Raw genomic sequence first — 19,354 nt, 5'->3', positions numbered from 1 at the left:
TGACTGACCCCCCCCCCCCAACATTTCCATGTGGTCAGGATCTCTGTGTGTCTCTCTGGGACGAAGCTGTTTGGTGGCATCTACTAAGTTCAAGCAGACACCTCTTACAACCATCCACGACCTGGCAACACAGCTACTTGACATGTACTCAAGAGGGACAAGGGTACACAGCTACAATGACTATGGGCATCATGGTCCACAGCACAAGCAAATCATGGTCGATCTGCATAATGGAATATTATTCAGCCTTAAAAGGAACAAAGCACGAATACCTACTGCAGTATGGAGGAAGCTGAGTAAAAGGGGCCAGACACAAAGACCCACATTGTCTAGCTCTACTTCGATAGAAGAGACCCATTTAAGGAGACTGAAAGCAGATTGATGGTCACCTGGGGGTGGGGGTGGGGTGGGACTCATAGCGGGAAACTGCTCAATGGATAAGTGGTTTATTTTGAAGCAGTGGAAATATTTGGGGCTAGATAGAAGTTGTTGATTGCGCGACCTGTGAACGTACTAAATGCTACTGAATTATTCACTTTCAAATGGTTGATTTGATTTCATGTGAATTTCACTTGGATACATTTAAAAACATTTAAAAAAAGATCACCATGACAGCTTTATTCCTGAGAGTCAAAAATTGGAAATGACCCAGGTGTCCGTCAGCCATGGGATAGATAAACAAAGGGTAGGTCATCCACATGCGAGAATGCATGCAACAATACAAAACCCTTTGCATCTCTTGACATGTGCCATTGTGGGTGGTCCCCCAAAACCTCACCTGGGCAAATGAAGTCAGACACAGACAGCCACGCTCCAACCTAAGTCCCTCTGTGGCATAAGACCCATCTATGGAAGGAGAAGGCAGGCAGTGGCCATCTCTGAAGATAATCTTCTGGGGGTGCAGAAGTGTCCTGTGTGTTGATAAGGAGCAGCAATGTGGTGAAGTCCTTTGGACTTTTGAAGGATTTAGGACCCTTTGATTTCACGAGGGTGTGAATGATCAAGATGAATCAAATTGTATTCTAGAGACTCATGCTAGGAGCTATGTATAAATTATGCTTCCATGAAAATAACAATTCCCAAAGACATAAAAGATAACATTTGAAGAAAGAAAATAAAGTCCACAGTACAAGGAGTCTCAGACCCAGGCTGGCTCAGCCCCCACTTCAGGGTGGCTCACTGGCTGGTCCTACCCTGAGGTCCAGCCACACCAGTGCTGCACTTGGTCCCCAGCTCCCATGCGCCTGTGTCTGTCCCCCAGTGGGTCTGGGAGCCCTTGAGGGCAGGAGCTGGTTTCCTTCCCTGTGGGGTGTCTGTCCTGGTGTGTCACAGGTGCTTTGTTAAGAGTTGGGAGTGTCCCATAGAACTGGGATTCTGCAGGTTTGCATGAGTTAGGGTTGCAGGACTGGGCCCTGGGCATCTTGGTGACTTCAGGGGTCCTAGCCAGTGATAGAAAGCACCCACCATGCAGCTTCCCAGATGCTGACAGGAGCCTTGAGCTGGAGCCTAGATGTTTCTCAGTGTCCTCTGAGCAGGGCAGCTGGCCTCCTGGCTCACTCAGGCCATGTTTTTAATAAAGCTCTGGGGTTGCTCTGCTCTGGGCATGTTTTTAATAAAGCTCTGGGTGTTGCTCTGCTCTGTCCATGGGCTGTTTTGAAGAGGGAGCAGTTCTGGAAGGCCCTCTTAGCTACCCCGTCCCTTCTAGAAACTGATAAACACATGTGCATTTATATACACAGTGCACCAGCTCATGCATTCGGGAAAACACCTACATCCCTGATGCAGAAGTTAAAGAACCCTCAAGCAGGGAGTGCTGCAAGACCCCCCGGGTAATAAACATGTAGATTGGCACCCCCAGAGCTCCGAGCACTTTCTCATCACAGTGCACTCCCACACTCTGATCCTGGGGTTCTCCGGGTCTCTGGAGTCCTGCTGGTGTCACTCAAGGCATCTGCCTAGCCTGGAGGCCCCGCGGGAACTGTCCTGATAAGGCCCCAGAACTTCCCGGGCTGCACCCCCAGTTCCCCTCAAGTTTCCCCAGGGCTATTTTTAGGATCCTATTTTTGCTGTTTGAAGTTCACAGTGGCTGACTTCACTGCCTAATTAGAAAGGGCACCTCCCTAGAATGATGTGTCCTGCATTCCACGGTGCATACTGTACACAGCCGAGGTGATCCAATGTCCCCAGCTGAGACCAGGTGCCCCGGCATCTGTCCCTCCCAGGGCCAGGGAGTGTTGTGGAGTCACCCCTGCAGCAGGGCCTGAGGTAGACACCATTTCCCTCCCACCTTCCCTCCTCCCTCCTCCCTGTGTTCCTTGACCTATAGCTCCTGCCAAGGGTCACAGCCCACCAACTGTGGCAAGGGTCAATTTGCATGAGGCCTACTTTGGCAGACAGTACCTGCCAAAGCTTCAGAAAAGCTCTGCACCCAGCTGAGGACTGTGCCCCAGGGATCCTGCTGGCTGGGCTAGGCTGGGCTCTCAGCACTTCTCACCTGCAGGACGGCGACGGTGACCCGCAGTCGGCTGAATCCGCCTCCCCAGAGCCTTGGCTTCAGTACAGCTCACACATTCAGCTTGCTGTTGTGGGTCTGGCGGCCTGTGCCCAAGGGCCTGAGTCTGTTGGAGAAATTGCAGGCCCTATCAGAGTCCCAGGCCCCGCCTCTGTGCTCTGCAGATAGCCTGGGGGGGGGGGCAGAGGGTGCACGGTGGTCCCAGGGAGGATCATCATTTTCTGCGGGCTGACGGTGGGTGACTTCCTCTTGGTGAACCTCAGTTTCCCCAGGCCAGTGTGACCCATTTCACAGGGTGGGGTGATCATCCAGTAAGTTCATGCACATAATGTCTCTGGAAGAGCGAAGACAAGCAAACAAGGTTGTTTCCTCCCACCCCCCACAGCGGGCCCCACAGTGTCGTAGGTGTGGTGCTGCGGGCCATGAGGCCCTGCCGGTGGCTTCTGGAACCCTGTGCTGTCTTCTTAGGGCAGTGCCGAGTTGAGCAAGGGCACCAACTGCGAGCCCTGGGGTCTCGTCCCTGCTCCCCTGGGCCTCTGAACCATGCCTGAGTGGCCCCGAGCCTTAGTTCCTCCACGGTCAAATAGAAGAATTCCCTCTTGAGTGCTTCTCATGATGCCACCTTCTCAGAGGTCCCTGGAGGTGACAAATTGAGCATGGGCTTGAGTCCAGGCAAACCCCGACCCCTATGAAAAGTCCTGAGGCCTGACCTCCACCACTTTTAGAGATATGGGCCCAAACCTGAGGAGATTCTGCCCCAACTGGTAAACTGGGATCCCCCCCAATTGCCTGTGAGCACCCCAGACCTCTGGGAATGGACTTTGGATATCAGGCTGAAAGCTGATCCAGGGTGACCAGTTCCACAGAATCACCTGTTTGCTTTGGCACTGGGGAGAGCTTGGGTCTGCTTTGTCTCTTTTGGAGTCCCCCATGGCCAACTATCACCCCCATTTCTCCAGAACACAGCAGTTCCTGTCAGGCACTGGGCCTCTTCACCTAATCCTCGGGTAAATACTGGGGAGAGGAGCCAGGGGCGGGGTCTTCCTAAGGCATTGTTTGCAGCCTGTCCCCCCCCCCACTCAGCAAGGGGTTATTCATTAACAAAGGGCATGAGGGAAAGATGATGCCCAATCTGTCTGTCCACACACACAGGGACACACAGGTCATCATCTATCCTGCCCTCTGCTGATAGATGATGATAGGTTTTTCAGGAGCACTCTGGATGGAAGTTCTACCTCATATCCTCCAGCTCTGGGAAGACCCAGAGAGTCAAAGAAGGCTGCTGACAAAGTCAGCGTTAGCACAAAAGCTGAGCCCACGGAACCCCATGGATCTTTCTTTCCCCCCAGGGAGCTGCCCTGGGCTGGGCAGGTGTTTGGGCATCCTGGGAGGAGGCCGGCATTCTACACTAGAGAATTAAAGGAGAGAACAAACCAAACAACCAGGTTTGGGCACGTCCTGTTTGTGGTGTCAATCTCCGAGCCTGAGTTCGCATGGCCCAGGCTCCTGCCAAGTTTCTGGAGGACTTGAGCGTGACCTCCCTTGACCTGGGCTTGTTTGGATGGACTCTGTGGTTGAAGTCCAAGGAACATCACGATCAATTGGAGCCTCCTGGAGTCACCCGTCACTGTGTCCAGGGGACGTAGGCAGGTCAGCCTGAGCTCTAGGGTCCAGGCAGCTGTTGGGAGGCCTGACTGAGATCCCCACTGGCTGCCAGCTGGGTGTTGTGCCTGTGGCAACCAAGAAGTCCTTCCCTGGCCTGAAGTCTTGCTGCCTAACTAGAAACCGCGTTCCTGTTCCGCATTCTGCAAACAGAAATCGCCCTGCTTCGCCGCTTCCAGACGGACCTGTGGCTGTGGCCCACTCCTCACCCTGTGTTGGATGTTTTCTTTCTTTCTGCCCCTGTTCCCACAGGAGGCACCAGGCACATCACAGCCAAGGGACACTGAGGGACACATTTCAGATCTGCAGCCAGGGCTCCTCCAGGTTCTCCTGTCAATGCTGATGACAGATGAACCAAGGAAACCCCCCAGCCCATCCTGAACAACTAAACTCCCCGTGCAAGTTATTCCTGGCTGAGGGGTTTCCAAGGGGGTGCAGAAGTCACTCACTGCCCAGTCACTGNGAGAATCACTGAGTTTGGAGGGCCCTTCAGCATGTTTTTAGGGGAGTCCTCCCAATTTCAGGGCAGCAAACACCAATGAGATGAGACCCCTGTTTCCTGTTTGCCCCGGGACGGAGGACATGTAGAAGAAGGACATGTGCCCTGGGACATTTGTGCTGCTGGGCATTTGGGCCACTAGGGCAGGGTTGGTAGAACACAAAGCCAGGCATCCAGGTGACAGTAGAGCAGACCTGGTTGGATGCAGAGGGACACAAAGGACTTAGACTCCATTCACCAGGGAGCATGAAGGACTTAACACAGTAATAACAAGCAGTACGCAGCCATGAGAAAATGAGAGGTAAAAATAAAATAATAAATGTGACTGGAAAAGAAAAGAAAAGAAAACTCATGGGTTTCCTTTCTCTTTGGAGGGATTTCTAATTTTTCTCTTTAATTTCCATATCACATGCAAATTTGCATAAGGCCTGCCCTCCATGTATCTGTCTTTCAGTGTAGCATTTCATAGACTTTATGGAGTGTTCTTTTTTTGTAAATATCGAATGCCAAGCTCCAGGTAGAATCGTGTGTGTCTTTGTTCAGGAGCTCAGTTCCTCCTGTGTGGCTGACCTCCATCCAGTGCACTGGCCCAAAGATGGCAAAGGGCCCCCCGGAGTTCAGCATGAGCCTGCTGCGTGTGCCATCCTGGTGGCCCCCACTATGCCCATGGGCCTCAGGACACAGGCAGACCGCCACTCACGCTCCAAAGCCTGCCCATTCTTTGTCAAGAACATGGAGGGCCCCGGCTACTGTGGGTCCGAATCCCCTCCTGGCACCAGAATGGGTAACCAAGAGGACCTGGCTCCACCTTATCCCCCGAGGGCCTCTCTCTCCATCTTTTGGGGGGGTCTTGCCCCTCCAGGGAAGGAACCTTCCTGAACCCACCACCTCCCTGTTCTAGCTTCTCAGACTGACTTGTCCATTTCTCCACGACAGTTTTCTTTTTGACTTTTACAGCTTTATAATCTTTTCTGTAAAAGTTGTCGCAGGGGTTTTTCAGACCCACGGGCATGAGAAGGGGCAGGGAGGGAAGAAGGAGGGCTGCTGTCTCTGGCCTCTCGACATCTGTCCTGAAGTCAGACACGTGGAGTCCCAGTGAACCCCTCTGGGCATCAGTTCAAGTGTTCGGAGGTCAAGGAAGCCACTCCTTCCTCATGGCCATGGACTCGTCCCGAGGTGGCGGATGACGGGTTGATTCCAAGTGGAGGGGCCGTGCCAGCAGGCTGAGGAGAGGGGCTGTGTGTGGGGAGCCACCACCTGGGAAGGAGCTCATCCCCCTGCCCAGGCTCCACTTGTCCTGGGTGTAAACATCCGCTGGCCTCATCGCCCACGCCCTTTGTCCTGTCTCTCCCTTTGTCCGTGGCCAGGAACATGGTGTACAGTTCACAGCCTCTCAGCACTTTGCTCTGAAATGGAAGAGGGGGCCAGCTCAGGGCCGGCGGCAGCTCTCGTTTCTGCTTTCCACAGACCCCAGACTGGTCCCTCTACAGTTCTCCAACATCACCTGAACCTCTCGCCCATGGGGACATGGTGACTTCATGGACGGGAAGACCGGCTACCCTCAAGGGACACATTTGGAAAGCTGTTATGGCTGAATCATGCTGTCTTGAAATTCGTATGTTGAAGTCCCAATCCCCGGGACCTTCAAAAGTGTATTAGAGATGGGGTCCTCAAAGAGGAGAGTATGTTAAAACAAGGTGCTTAGGGTGGACCCGAATCCAACAGGACTGGTGTCCTATAAGGAGGTGACATTGGGTCACGCACAGAGGGACGACCACATGAGGACACCAGGAGAAGACAGCATCCACAGGCCAAGGAGCAAGACCTCAGAAGGAACCAGTTCTGTCCACACCTGGGTCTTGAACTTCCGGCCTCCAGAGCTGCGAGAGAACAGTTGAAGCCGCCATCTGTGGCTCTTTGTTATGGTGGCTGGAGCTGACTAACACAGACAGCTCATTTGGTGAAACTGTCTCCTTGCTAAACCTTTACCACAACCTTCTGATTGCAGAACATTCTTTCCCAAGGCCTGAGCGTGAAACAGCCACCTCATGTGGGGAACTCGAGCTCTGTTCCCCAGGTCATCCTATTATGACTCTTTGAATCCAGACTTCTCAGAGCAAGGGCCTCTCTGTGGAGCCCTGGGCCTCTAATCTCAGGTCCCAACGTAACACTCAGTCTGGGTTGTTGATCTGTGCATTACTTCCTTAACAATGAATTATTCTGGAAGGGGCCACAGAAAGTTTCCAATGTGTGCCCATGAAAAGGGGATGCTAGATAGGGGCCTCTCTGGGGCCATTACTGCTGGATGATGTCTGTGTGCTTTGCAGAAAGGAACTTGGCCTCTCTGAACCTGACCTCCTTAAAGAGGCAGGTCTAGTCACCCAAGGAAGCCCATGTATGTTGTGCCCAGAGACCTGTGGGCAGAGGAGGAAGCCTATCCTCCCAGCTTTGGGTGACTCAGGCTTTTCGACTGGCAGAGGACCAGGGAGGTGAACCTTGCATTCAAAGGTTGCCAAGCCCACAATCCAAATGAGACCTTTAGCCTTCTGTTTCTATGCCAAGTGCTAATTGACGTGAAAATTTGATTGAGGAGAAGGTCATCTCTCCAGAGGGTTGTGTGTGCACCCGAGAAGGATCAGGGTTAGGGGAAATGTTCAGAGCTGTCACCACTGTGGAAAGGCAAGTTCAAGTTCTAAGCGTAAGACTCCACTTTCCCTTTGGCTGTGCATAAACTCGATGATGGTACAATTTATCAGGTGGATGGTAAGATTCTGGGAGCACAAGAGCTACAAGATGGAGGCAGGAGGGCGGGTCACATTTCTGGCAAAGAGACAGGTGTGCGGAGAGGTCAGTGAGGGCCTTTTGTTGGATGTTCTTCTAGGGTGAGGAGCAAAGGCTGAGAACAGACAGACACTTGGGAGGGTAGTTGACATTGGAGCACAGCTTTGCAGGATGAGTCAGCGGGACAGAATAGTCCAGAGGATGGGTACGCTCTGTGCAGCATGTCCCGGGAGCCACCTAGGACAGTACCTGCTGTGCTGTACCATGGGGTCTGAGAATTGCTGGGATTCACCCTATAGGAGCCCGGTGGAAGGGTCTGGCAATCCTGCATAAGCCTCCCCAGCTAAGTGGTCATGGGCTGTTGTTATTCTATAACAGCCACAACACGGAGCACAAAGTTCTGCAGGAGGCCACATGTGGCTGCAGAGAGGTGGCCATATTGAGGCTTTCAGACTTTGTGACCTTATAGCACCTTTTGGGGTGTATGCCCATCCCCCAACCTTCACCACCTTGCATTCTACAGTGGTTCCACCGAGATGTTTCAGGGATGCCAGCCTGGGCAGCAGCTGGTCACATCTGGGCATCATCTGGCGCCAATCTTTCCCTTTCCTGGGAGCATCTCCTCTTCCCTGGTGATGCTCAGACTGGAGCCGGGTCAGAATCCCCTGGAGCCTCCTTTCAAAGACAGCTCGCTGGGCCCATCCCTGACATTTCTTGACTTCATCGTCTTGGGTGGAGCCCGGAGTTTGTTTTGCCAACAGAATCTCAGATGCTGGTGTGAGGGCCAAACTCTTGAGAAGCAGCGCTTTGAGCAGAGCACATCATGTGTAAACAGAAAAATAGGTTGTGCGTGTCGGTGGCCTCTGTTCATTTCCTAGGGCTGCTGTAACTAAGGACCACAGACTGGAGGGCTTTAAAAGCAATGGGAAATGTATTCTGTTCCAGCTCTGGAGGCCAGACGTCTGAGGTCGGGGTGTCCGGGGGACTGCACGCCCTTAATCCATAAGAGTCCCCCATGGAGTCATCCATATGTGGATAGCTGGGCCTGGTGCAGCACGGGGCCTGCAGGTAAACCAGGCAGATTCTCCCACCACTCACCTCTGGGAGGATCAGGACAATTCAGTTGTTTCCCACTGTCTTGGAGCCTCAGCAGCTCCCCCACACCCCGGCCCAATGCCTGAGCTCAGACCTGGTTCCAAGGACCCTGTAGGGGTTACTCATTGTCACATGCAGCCGAGGACTGTATTGTAACCGCTGTTGCTGCTGCCCAGGAAGCCACTATGGAAACATTTCAGGATTCTTAAAGAGCGGAAGAGAAGACCCTGCAGAACACAGTGGGTAGTATTTCTGCAGGGGACAAGGAACAATGAGGGTATGCACCAGCAGACCTGCTCTGAACATCTACTGGGCTCAGGACAAGAGCACAGAGGTAAACAAAGTGCCCCAAAGTGACAGGCTGGTCTGCTCACCTGCTGGGTAAGCTCTGCTCTGTCTTTCCACCGTGACTGCTGATTTAGTCAGTTGGGGCTGCCATAGCCAAATGCAGAGGGGGCGGAGTCAATAGCAGAGTTTACCTGTGCACTCACAAGGTAAGGAGCATAGGAGAGTGGGAGAGAGAGAGTGAGCCAATGAGAGTGTCTGGTCTGTTCATCTTATAAGGACATTGATCCCATGATGGAAGCCCCATCCTCAAGGCCCACCTCCAAAAAACCACCATAACCTAGGATTAGGCTTTAACATAGGAATGGCAGTGGGATACAAATAGTCAGACCGTGACAATATATCTTCATAATGGCAAGGGCAAGATTCAAAGTCAAGTTGCTTTTGGGTTCCTCAGACCCCTCAAACATCCTGTTGGAGGAACATAGCGGCATGGGGCTAGGAGGCTCTCAGTCTCTGGAGTGTGACTTTGGGTCTGACCTTTCCCTTCACCCCAGTTCCATCCCTCACCACAAGGGACCTTGTGGGCACATCCAAGTTCTGTCCACACCCTGTGTATCAGCTGCCTCTTCACCACTCCATGGGCCTACCACTCTGTACCATCAAGGCATAAATGAACTGGCCAGAAAGCAGCCAGAGAGCGCTAATGCAGAGGATGATGGGGTCCTTGCCTGGAAGGACGGGGTGTGGGCACCATGAATCCAATCTATATGGGGCCCAGAGAGAGGCTTCCCTTACTGTACCCTCAATGTTTAAATAAAGTATGTAAGTATATAAATAAAGCACACACACACACACACACACACACCTACACAAGTTCATTGTAGGGGTCCAGAGGGACTCACCAAGTCTGGGCCACCTCACACCTACATTTTATGGCAGTTCTAGGGAACAAATGAGAGGCCACTCAAATGCTTGGGCTGTTGTCAAAATTGTGGGCCCCAGAGTAGCACCATCCTGTCCATTTCACCTGGGATTCTGTTGTCAAGACAAACACCAGGCCTCACCCAAAGGCTTAAGGAGAATGAAAAAGAGCCCTCTCCTGGCTCTGCCATCTGCCAAACTCCCGGGTCCCACTTGCCCCTGCTGGTGTGGAGGATCCTGAGCACTGGCCATGACCCTAAGCTCTGGTGGAGCTCAGACAAGGGCCGGGCTGCAGGATGTTTTGGAGGACGTGAACTGTGGCCCTGGAGATGCCTGTGGTCAGCAGGCTACAACAGAGAAGCAGCTAGCAGCTCAGGGGCCTCCAGAAGACCCCTCCCAGGGCGCCGCTCTCTGCAGGTGGGGATCCCTTCTCCACAGCATGAAGGGGAAGCAGCAGCCCCTCTCTGCCCAGGCCTACCCCTGCTATAATGATGGGACCATGTGGGCTTCTTGGGATCTTAGTATATGACAGGACATGGTGTCAGTCCATGTGCTTTTCTGTGACAGATGAACCAAGGAAACCCCCCAGCCCATCCTGAACAACTAAACTCCCCGTGCAAGTTATTCCTGGCTGAGGGGTTTCCAAGGGGGTGCAGAAGTCACTCACTGCCCAGTCACTGAGACACAGAGCCTTTCATGCCACATGAAATATTAAGACAGGCTCACAGGAAGCCTGGAGGGTGTTCTCCAGTTGCAAGGTGGGAAAGGGAGGAATTGCATCTAAATCCACACAAGTGTCAACAGGGTGTAGAATAAGGGCCAGATCCTGCAAGCAGGCAGTTCCCAATGAAGATGCGTTCCAAACACCAGAGGGGACAAAGTGTCCCAAGGCTGGAGCTGAGGTCAGCTGCCCTCTTGGCCTGATGTAGCACCTGATGCAGAGGCTGTTTGGCTAGCAGGCTTCTGTCTGGCTTCTCCTGGGCCCTGGCCACCCCCTAGGACAAGGGTGAGTGCTTGGTGACAGCTCGAAGTTAATTTTTCAGGCCCCAGGTTCTGGCCAGTAGACTTCTAAGGTCCATTCGAGTTTGGACTGGGTGCATTGGTTCTCTGTGCCCAAACTCAAGTCTTCCAGTGCTACCGGTTAGGAGACATGAGGATCTTGTTGTTTTGGGAAGGGGAGAGTGGTAGCTGACGGCTGGGTGCTTTTCAAAAGCAGAAATGGACTTAGTTGGAGAAACTACAGAACAAGCTTCCATTTTCTAGAAAGGTTTCATGACAGGGTAGTGAGTCACAGGTCAGCGCGCTGCAGGATTCTGTCTGGAGACAGTTCTGGCTGCTCTGTGGGCTTTAGGCATGATTCACGGTGGAACAGGGCTCCAGGGTATGACACACTCTCATTCTTTTAGGACTTCCGTGAGTGGCAGGCACAGATCAGAATGTCAATTTGAGATAAGGGGAACTGCTGCAAACCCAACCAGAATTGGAGATGTAGGGCACAAAGGAGCCTTTTACCCATGAAGAACCTCTTAGATCTAAATTCCTCCACCCTGTCACGTGGGCTGGTGCCAACAAATGCCCCACATTGCGATCTTGAAGTGGCCCTGGAGGTGGTTGGAAATCTGAAAGCAGTCAGCTGCCTTTCGGGGACAGAGCCGGGGATCTGACAGATCACAGCTTCTTGGCAAAGCTGGCCGTCGGTGCAGATGCCAGGCGTGGGCATTCTGGCTTCCGAGACTTCCTGAGTTTTCAAGGAGGAAAGAAATTTGAAGGGGTCCATTTACAAGATCACCATGCAGTCAGACCGTAGGAGGAATGGTCAACTTCGCCAGGTCCCTTTTAGAGTTTACATTTTAATAAAGATAACTTAGAAGCAAGACTGTGGCTTTCAAACTATGGTTGCCATTGTATTCATAGGTTGTGAAATCAAGTGGGTGGAATATCAGCATTTTATTTAAAAAAAATGAAGTAAGATGGAACAGAGATGTCCAAGTGTACCAAATCCTCCATTGGTTGCCCATTTCACTTAAAATAAGTCCATATGTCACACACCCCGCCACGGGACTCTGATGGTCAGGCCCAGATTGCTTCTCTGATGTCCACTGCCCCAACCCCTGTTCCCTGCTGTCCACCCCAGGGTCTTCTTCCCTGTCACTCAGCAAACCCTGATTGGCTGGCACTCCATCTCCCAGGTCTATTCTCAGATGTCAAACCCTCTCAGATGTCCCTCTCAACCCTGCCCATTTTGTCTGGACCCCAGAGACCTTTGTGTTTCACTGAGACACTTTCTACCACCCAAGAGGAGACTGTAGAAATGTGACCTTTGCTGTGATCTGTCCCCCTTGTAGTATTCTCCCCTCCACTGGGGGGGAGGGCATCATGCCTGTCAACTGGAGCCATGCTGGGTACACGGGAGAAGCCCAATAAATATTCACGACCCTTGAAGGAATGACTGAAAGCAGAAACTGGTGACCCTCTTTATGTCACTAAGTTAAATAAAACGATCCAAATCCAGTGCCCAGAACATAGCGAGTGCTCAGGCATTACTAGTTACCATACTATATTCATTTCCCTGAATTTGCAGGCCACTCATTACTTTAGAAAATTTTGAATGTCTTCCTGGAAGAGAAACACATCCTGTGTTCCACAATGAGCTGGAATTTCTGGGATGGAAGGGCAGCAATTTTGAAAGCTGAATCTGAGACTCTTAAGTGCCTGGAGAAGCAGACAGAGGTGAGACCAGGGTCCAGCACCACCTGGCCAGGGAGCTGCCAGAGGGCTAATAGGGTAGCTGCCCCCAGCACTTTCTGTGGTCACTCGGGCTTCATGTTTCAGAGCTCACAGTTCTTTCTGAATACCTCACGGGAAAGGCATGTGTTGAATATTTTCAAATCCACAAATTCTTTGGGGTCCCCTCGTTCGTTTTTAGAGGGCTGTGAGCTTCCGTATTTGGAAAGGATTTTGGGAAAGGAGTCCCTGCATGCCAGGAGCGGCTGTGTGTCACCAGCGAAATATTTCTCTCTCTTGTGTCAGCTTAATAATAGAAGCAGTGCACATTCACGGAGCCCAGTGCTAAACTTAACCCATGTGGTCAGACATCAGTCGGGGAAGATGAGGTGGTTTACCTGCAGTGGAGTCGAGGTACAAACTAAGGCATCCGAGGAATGCATTTAAGGTGCCCCAGCGCACTCTTGGTAGAGCCAAACATTTGTTCTCGCTTGTCACGGGACCAAAACCGGAGTTAAAATAAGAGCTGACTATGTGGCTCTCTTTGCCAAGGTGGAGTCTGTCTGAGAAAATATTTCTCAGGTCTGTCTCGTGCCTGTGTGGTGAACAGATTTTAGGAGCAAAATACCAAGTTTGAAGCATCTCAATAAGTGAATCAACTGCACCATGTAACTGTTGGAAAGATCACGGCCTGTGCAGCATTACAGATGTTTACGGGTGAATGTGTCTGCACAAGTGCCAGCCCAGAGCACAGAATCCAACTCTTTTCTTCCATTTCATCTAACTAGAATAATTCAAGAATACCGTTCTTTTCCCTTCCCTTTATTCTTCAGGATTTCTTGTTTGCTACTCTCCTACTATTTGCTAGTTTCCACATGTGTTTAGATTTTATTAGTCTCCTCTTTGTGTCACCCCTGTGCCAAGGACTTACATTGGTTATTGCCATTCATGCCACGAGGTGAGTATTAAGTTCTTTTTACAAATGTGGAAAGTGGTTTTCCCCCTATACCTCCATACTCAGGAAAAATGAGAAACACTTTTGCAGCTCAGGTCCCTGTGACTCTGAAAAGTCTGTTTGCAGCCTGACTTTTGCAGGGACCTCTGGCCAATGGGATGGGAGACCCTGCAGGGCCCTGGTGGCTCATCAGATCAGCATCAGCGGCCGCTTCCAGGAGGTGAATGTTGACACTGGCGGGAGCTGCCTCTTGCATCTTCCTCTTGTCTTTCAAGTTCAAGAGCAGGCCAGAGGCTCCCGGAACCAGGACACTTGAGAGTTTATTTTGCAATAATATTTTGGAGAATTATAGGACGCCCAAATCCATTTCTGGGGACTGATTTGCATCAATCCCAGTGTCCATTCCAGTGAGCCAGGCTGAAAGGACTATTGCTAATTGTTCTAAGGAGTCCTCAGTTGCCTGGAGGCCCAGGAACAGAGGGGTCTGAGAACAGTGGGCAAGATCTTGGGGAACTCTGAGCCTCTCCAGGGTGAAAGAGAGTCGGGTCTACCCAGATGTAAGGAGGCTATGGGGCAGAGAGAAAGGAGCCCAGCGTCTCCTGTTCCTTTGGGGTAGTAAAAAGTCCCCAAGAACTTTTGGGATTATGGGGAAATGCAGGAGGGTTTTATTCCAAAGTGTCTACTCATGTATTCTGGGTGGAAAGAAGGTTGGTGAGGCCCTGGCTGGTGAGCCCTTGACCCGGCTGATGATCTCCCTGTACCTTTCTCACTCTGATCTAGCTCCTAAGTGGTTACTTAGAGCAAATCAAGTACAGTGGACACTCCTGCATTCCAGAGACAAGGAAGGCATTTGCACAGTGAGATCACGTCACTGGGAGGAAGCAGGTCTTCAATATGCAGTGGGGCAAAGTATTTTAGGGAACAGAGGTATTGGGGGGAGGGAAGGGAATAGCCAGGGCTTTCTGAACTGAAATAGTCTGTGTTTTGTGCCATCTTCCTGGGGACTCAGAGGAACATTGGCCAGATGCATGTGGTTCCTTCTGCCAATGCCGAAGACTCGGGTTGGGCCATTCGAGGTCATTTAAGCCTGCAGTTCCATGTGTACAGGATCACCTGCTCATCTAAGAGGACTGCTTGAGCTCCTGATATGTGCTAGGCGGAGTGGAAGGTACCGGGGTCACAGCTGTGAGCAGACAGACAAAAATCCCTATCCACCGGGAGCTGACCTTTTAGTGCAGGGGTGGCTACCCGTTTCCCACAAGTGTCTAGGCGTCTCCACCTGTAGCCTCTGTTGCGGCCACTTGACTCTGCAAAAGCAGCCTCAGATAACATGTCCACGAAGCAGCCAATTGTCCCATGGCTGTGCTCTGGTACAATTTCACCTACAAAGCAGTGGCCTCTCGGGTTCCCTCTGGGATTTGGCCAAGGAAGAAGTTTGCTGACTCCTGATGAAGTACACAAGATGGTCAAAGAAGTTCTAGGTTCAAGTTCTGCCACGTTTATGGCACTTTTTGTCTATGGATCTCAGAGCACTGTGTCGGTGAGGTCAGGTAGCCGGGGGGAATGCCCGCTGACACCCTGTGCCAGGGCCGAGCCGTGTGCCCTGCCCCCACAAATTCCGATTTTGATGTCCCAGCCACCAATATTTTAGAATGTGACTGTATTTGGATAGAGGTGACGAAGGTTAAATGAAGTCACAGGGGTACCCTTAATCCAGTGTCTTATAAAGAGAGATCAGAACACAGACACACACAGGGAGAGAATGGCCTTTCATAAACCCAAGGCACCAGGAGAAACCTTGACCTTGGACCTGCAGCCTCCTTGACTCTCTGTTTAAGCCAGTGTGTGGCATTTTGTGACGGCGGCCTTAGCAGAATGCCACACCTTCCCTGTCCAGAGCTCAGGGGGGAACCCTGATGGTCAAGGTAGACTAAGGAAGGCCCTCCCCCACCCTCCTGGGCCTGCTCCTATTCCCAGCTCTGTGCCCAGTTTTGAAATTCTTCCTCCTCTTCTCCCTTCCCTTCAGTGCCCTCTGAAGGGCAGTGGCCCTACCTGATTGTCAGCTCCTGGGGGGGGACACAAGGGTGAGAGACAAAATGAGACAGAGAAAGAATTTGATGAAGCAAAAGGGAGAGGGGATGTCCCACCAGGTGGGACACTGGCACTGACTACTACAGGGTGGAGGGGATGTTCCCATTGTCCCCTGGGATTACCTGCTCATGGAGAGGCCCAGGCACAGAGTTGTGGTCATCAGCTCTGGTGGTAGATGTCCTGCTGTGGACACACTGGAGCTGGGTTTTGGCATCAGAAACTCCGACTGCCCAAGCTCCAGTCATTAGGAAGCAAGCAGCCGGCCACAGAGACATTCTGGGCTTCAGAGGGGCCATTTAAAAATAAGTCATGAAACCCTGGTGGGTTATGAAGTTCTTGATATGAAACAGAATCACAGGAGCCCAAGGCTCTGAAGCATGGCATCTGTGTCCGTGGCCACTGAGCCCCAAGCTCAGTTCCTAACACACTCAGGGAATTGAGGCCCTGCCAGCCCAGGTGTGGCCCTTTCCCATGTGCTGGCCCTGCACTGGCTCAGGCCAAAACCTGAACCCAGCATAAAGCCAGGTGCCCAGGAGGACGGGCAGGATGATGTGAAGTCTCCCCTTGCTGAGTGTGGTACTTTGCCAGCCCTGGACGAAGACATTGAAGGGTTTGCTCAAGGACTGGTGCCACTGCTGAGGGTTGTTGCCCAGTTTAATGTCCTGGTGTCCCTTGGCTCTTGGTTGAACTGCTCTGTCTGGGTTCATTGAGCATCTGTGGGTCTGACATTTCCATAAAGACATGACTGGACTCAGAGCCCATTGGTGTGACGATGGATGGCCTCCATGTTCCTGTTCAAGGAGTGAACTGCACAGTGGGGGTATCCTTGGTGGTTGTAAGGAAGGGGGTGACTTCAAGCATTGCAGTTGTTTAAAAATCGCAATTCAGCCTTATCTGAAAATCTCACGGAGAACTGAAATGTAAACTTCCCTAATTTAAAATTTAGCCGGTTAGGTTAAAAATTAGGAGCTGCATTCAATAATAGTTTCTTTCCATTTTGCTCGCCAAGGCAGTATGAGTGTTTGGGGGAGGGACATCAGTCTGATGCCCTCCTTGCAGGGACAGGGAGGAGGTGGGCAGGGACAGGCCGGGGGGCAGTGGCAGCTGGTCACAGGAGGAGGAACCCCTACATGTCTAGGGATATGGAGCAGAGGTTGTGATCTCTCTGATCAATTTGTGGGATAACTGGAGGTGCCAGGGGCCAGGGTGGGAATTTGAGGATCTGGCAAATCTCTGGAGAAAGCATTGACAGGACCCGCTGCCCACAAGTGTCTGATTAGGATGGCCCATTGGGGGAAGTAAAACTCAGGGGACAGAGAGTTGCCAAGGATCTGGAGGAGTTTGTGTCCAAGGTGCCTCGGGATCCGCAGATGCAGGGGCCAACACGTGTGTGCTGGGCCTTCTCTGCGGGGTCCCCATGAGTCAGGATGCTTGGCGCGCCTTCCTGCACTTGGCTAAGAACTGTGTAAGAGGAGACCGAAGTCAGAGCACAGTTTTTGAAGCCTTTTCCTTCAGGGTTTTGTAGAAATAACTTTTTACAGACGGGTCTCTGCCAGGGGAAGAGGCTCCTTTGGGGTAAAAACAATGGTTGCATGTTCCCCAGGAAGCAACATCAGGCTACCAGGCAGCTTGGCCTTGGCAGCGACTCCCACCCCCAGGCGGACGGACGCTGGCCCCTCGTGCCCTGCCTCCATGAAGGGGCTGTGTCTCATCACCAGACACAGCTAGGAAAAACAAAAAAATAAAAAAAGGCCCAGGATCTGAAGCAAGCTCGTCTGTCTGCTCTGAAAGGGGCCTAAGAGCTTGTCTCTGTCCCAAGCTCCAGACCTGACCACCCTCAGAAGGGCTCCCTCCCTAGTGGGACTCATCCCCAGGAGCCCCAGAGGAGAAGGAACAAGCGCAAAGACACTGTCACACCCTCAGCCTGTGGCCTCTGTGTACCTGGTGGAAATGCTCCACAGGAGCCCTGGGTGTGGAAACAAACGGAAAGTCCTGGGTGGAGCAGGCAGCAAGAGTGAGCCGCCGTGGCCGCCCTCCTTCAGCCTGGGCCAGGGGCAGGCTCTCCGGGGGTCCTGAGAACAGGGTCGAATCCTGGCAGAAGCAGCCCCAGCTGTCTTTACTCAAGCCAGAGAGCCATTGTTCCTTCCCTGTTTTTCTATTTTATGAAAGTAATGCAGGGTCATGGTTAAAAAAAAAAAGACAAAGAAAAGAAAAAGGGACTTAAAATGAAATCTTGCTTCCCACTCCCACCACCCCGCCCCCCCCCCCCAGTTCTGCCCAGGGCTGACCTCTTGGAGACTTCTGTTTCCCCTGCGTCCAGCCTTCCACCTCTACAGCCAGGGATGAGCTTATTTTTTCTTTACTTATGGTTTAAGACACGATCATTCACTTTACCAGTTCATACAAGGGCTACTTCTTGTTTCCATTTTTTCGCCCCATGTATTTTTATCATAATAGTAGGTTTTTCTCTTTGAAGGCTATTTTATTTGACCCTAAAATTGCTTCTATGGCATTTTTACGGACCCTTGCTTAGAATTAATTGTTGGGGCTATCATCCTGGAAGATAGTATTTTTTTTTTTCGTCTCTTCAACTTTTTTGATGTTCTTTTATTTTCATTGTCTTCTGAGGACTATATAGGAAGGGGTCTTGCGAAGAGGATCACCGGCTTCTTCCATTTGTGAATTTTCTGAATTTATATCTACAGGGTATACATTCATATTTTCATATTCATAGTCATTCATTTTCATATTCATATCACTTATTCATATTTTCTACCTATCTTGGTGGAATTTATTTTTTCTGTCTTTCCTTACCAATATTAAGATTTTTTTTCAAGTATCAAATTAATCTTTTTTGTGTATTGTTTTCCTTCACAGGTTCCTAGAATCAAGTACCCTTGGTTTTAGTTCTGAATTATTAGAGATAATTCTCCCTTGTGTCACATGCTTTAGGAAAGGGTCATTTCCGGATCCTCATACATGTCCCTTCCCTCTATCACCTGGATCCTCTGGGTTCTTTGTTCTTGTGGTCCCTCTTTCAAAGAGGTCCTTTCACAGGTAGGAAGTTAAAGGTGATGCCTAGTACCATTTTTTTTTTGTCTTTTCTTTGAAATATGAGTGTCGCCAAATATATAATTTTAGTTTTGAGGCTGTTTTTCTTGGTTATTTGAGTATCGCTCTGTTGGTTTCTTGTTCTAAGACGGATGACATTCAGCTGCACATTTGTTTTTTATTGAAAGCGATTAACCCCTTCTCACCTGTTTCAGAGTTTTTCTTTGTTCGTGATATTATAAAATATACCTTTAATGTTTCTGGTATGGATTTTTCCTTATCTATCTATGGTTAGGAAGTTCACCTTGAGGACTTTCATCTTTATTTAATTTAGTAAGATTTCATTCCTTATTTCTTTTAACAGTCCTTTGTATAGATTTTTCTTCTTATTAGATTCTTGGTATATGAATATTGATATTGCCATCTATATACATCATATCCGTTAACTTTTTTTTTTTTTTTTTGTAACAGGGAATTGATCCCAGAGGTGTTTAACCACTGAGCCACATCCTCAGCCCTTTTGACTTTATATTTTTAGACAGGGTCTCACTAAGTTGCTTAGAGCTTTGCTGAGTTGTTTAGGCTGGCTTTGAACTCAAGATCCTCCTGCCTCAGCCTGCTGAGCTGCTGGGCCACCTGGAACATTAACTTTTTATTAACATTTCCTGTCCTTTGCTTCTCCCTAATGCCTCTCTTCATACAGTGTCTCAGCTCATACATTCCTTCTCTAGCTTTACCCATTAACAATGAATAGCCCCTGAGTGTGTGTATGTGT

This window comes from Marmota marmota, unplaced genomic scaffold, assembly GCF_001458135.2.
Source record: "Marmota marmota marmota unplaced genomic scaffold, marMar, whole genome shotgun sequence".
NCBI lineage: Eukaryota > Metazoa > Chordata > Mammalia > Rodentia > Sciuridae > Marmota > Marmota marmota.
Note: the sequence above shows the minus strand (reverse complement) of the source record.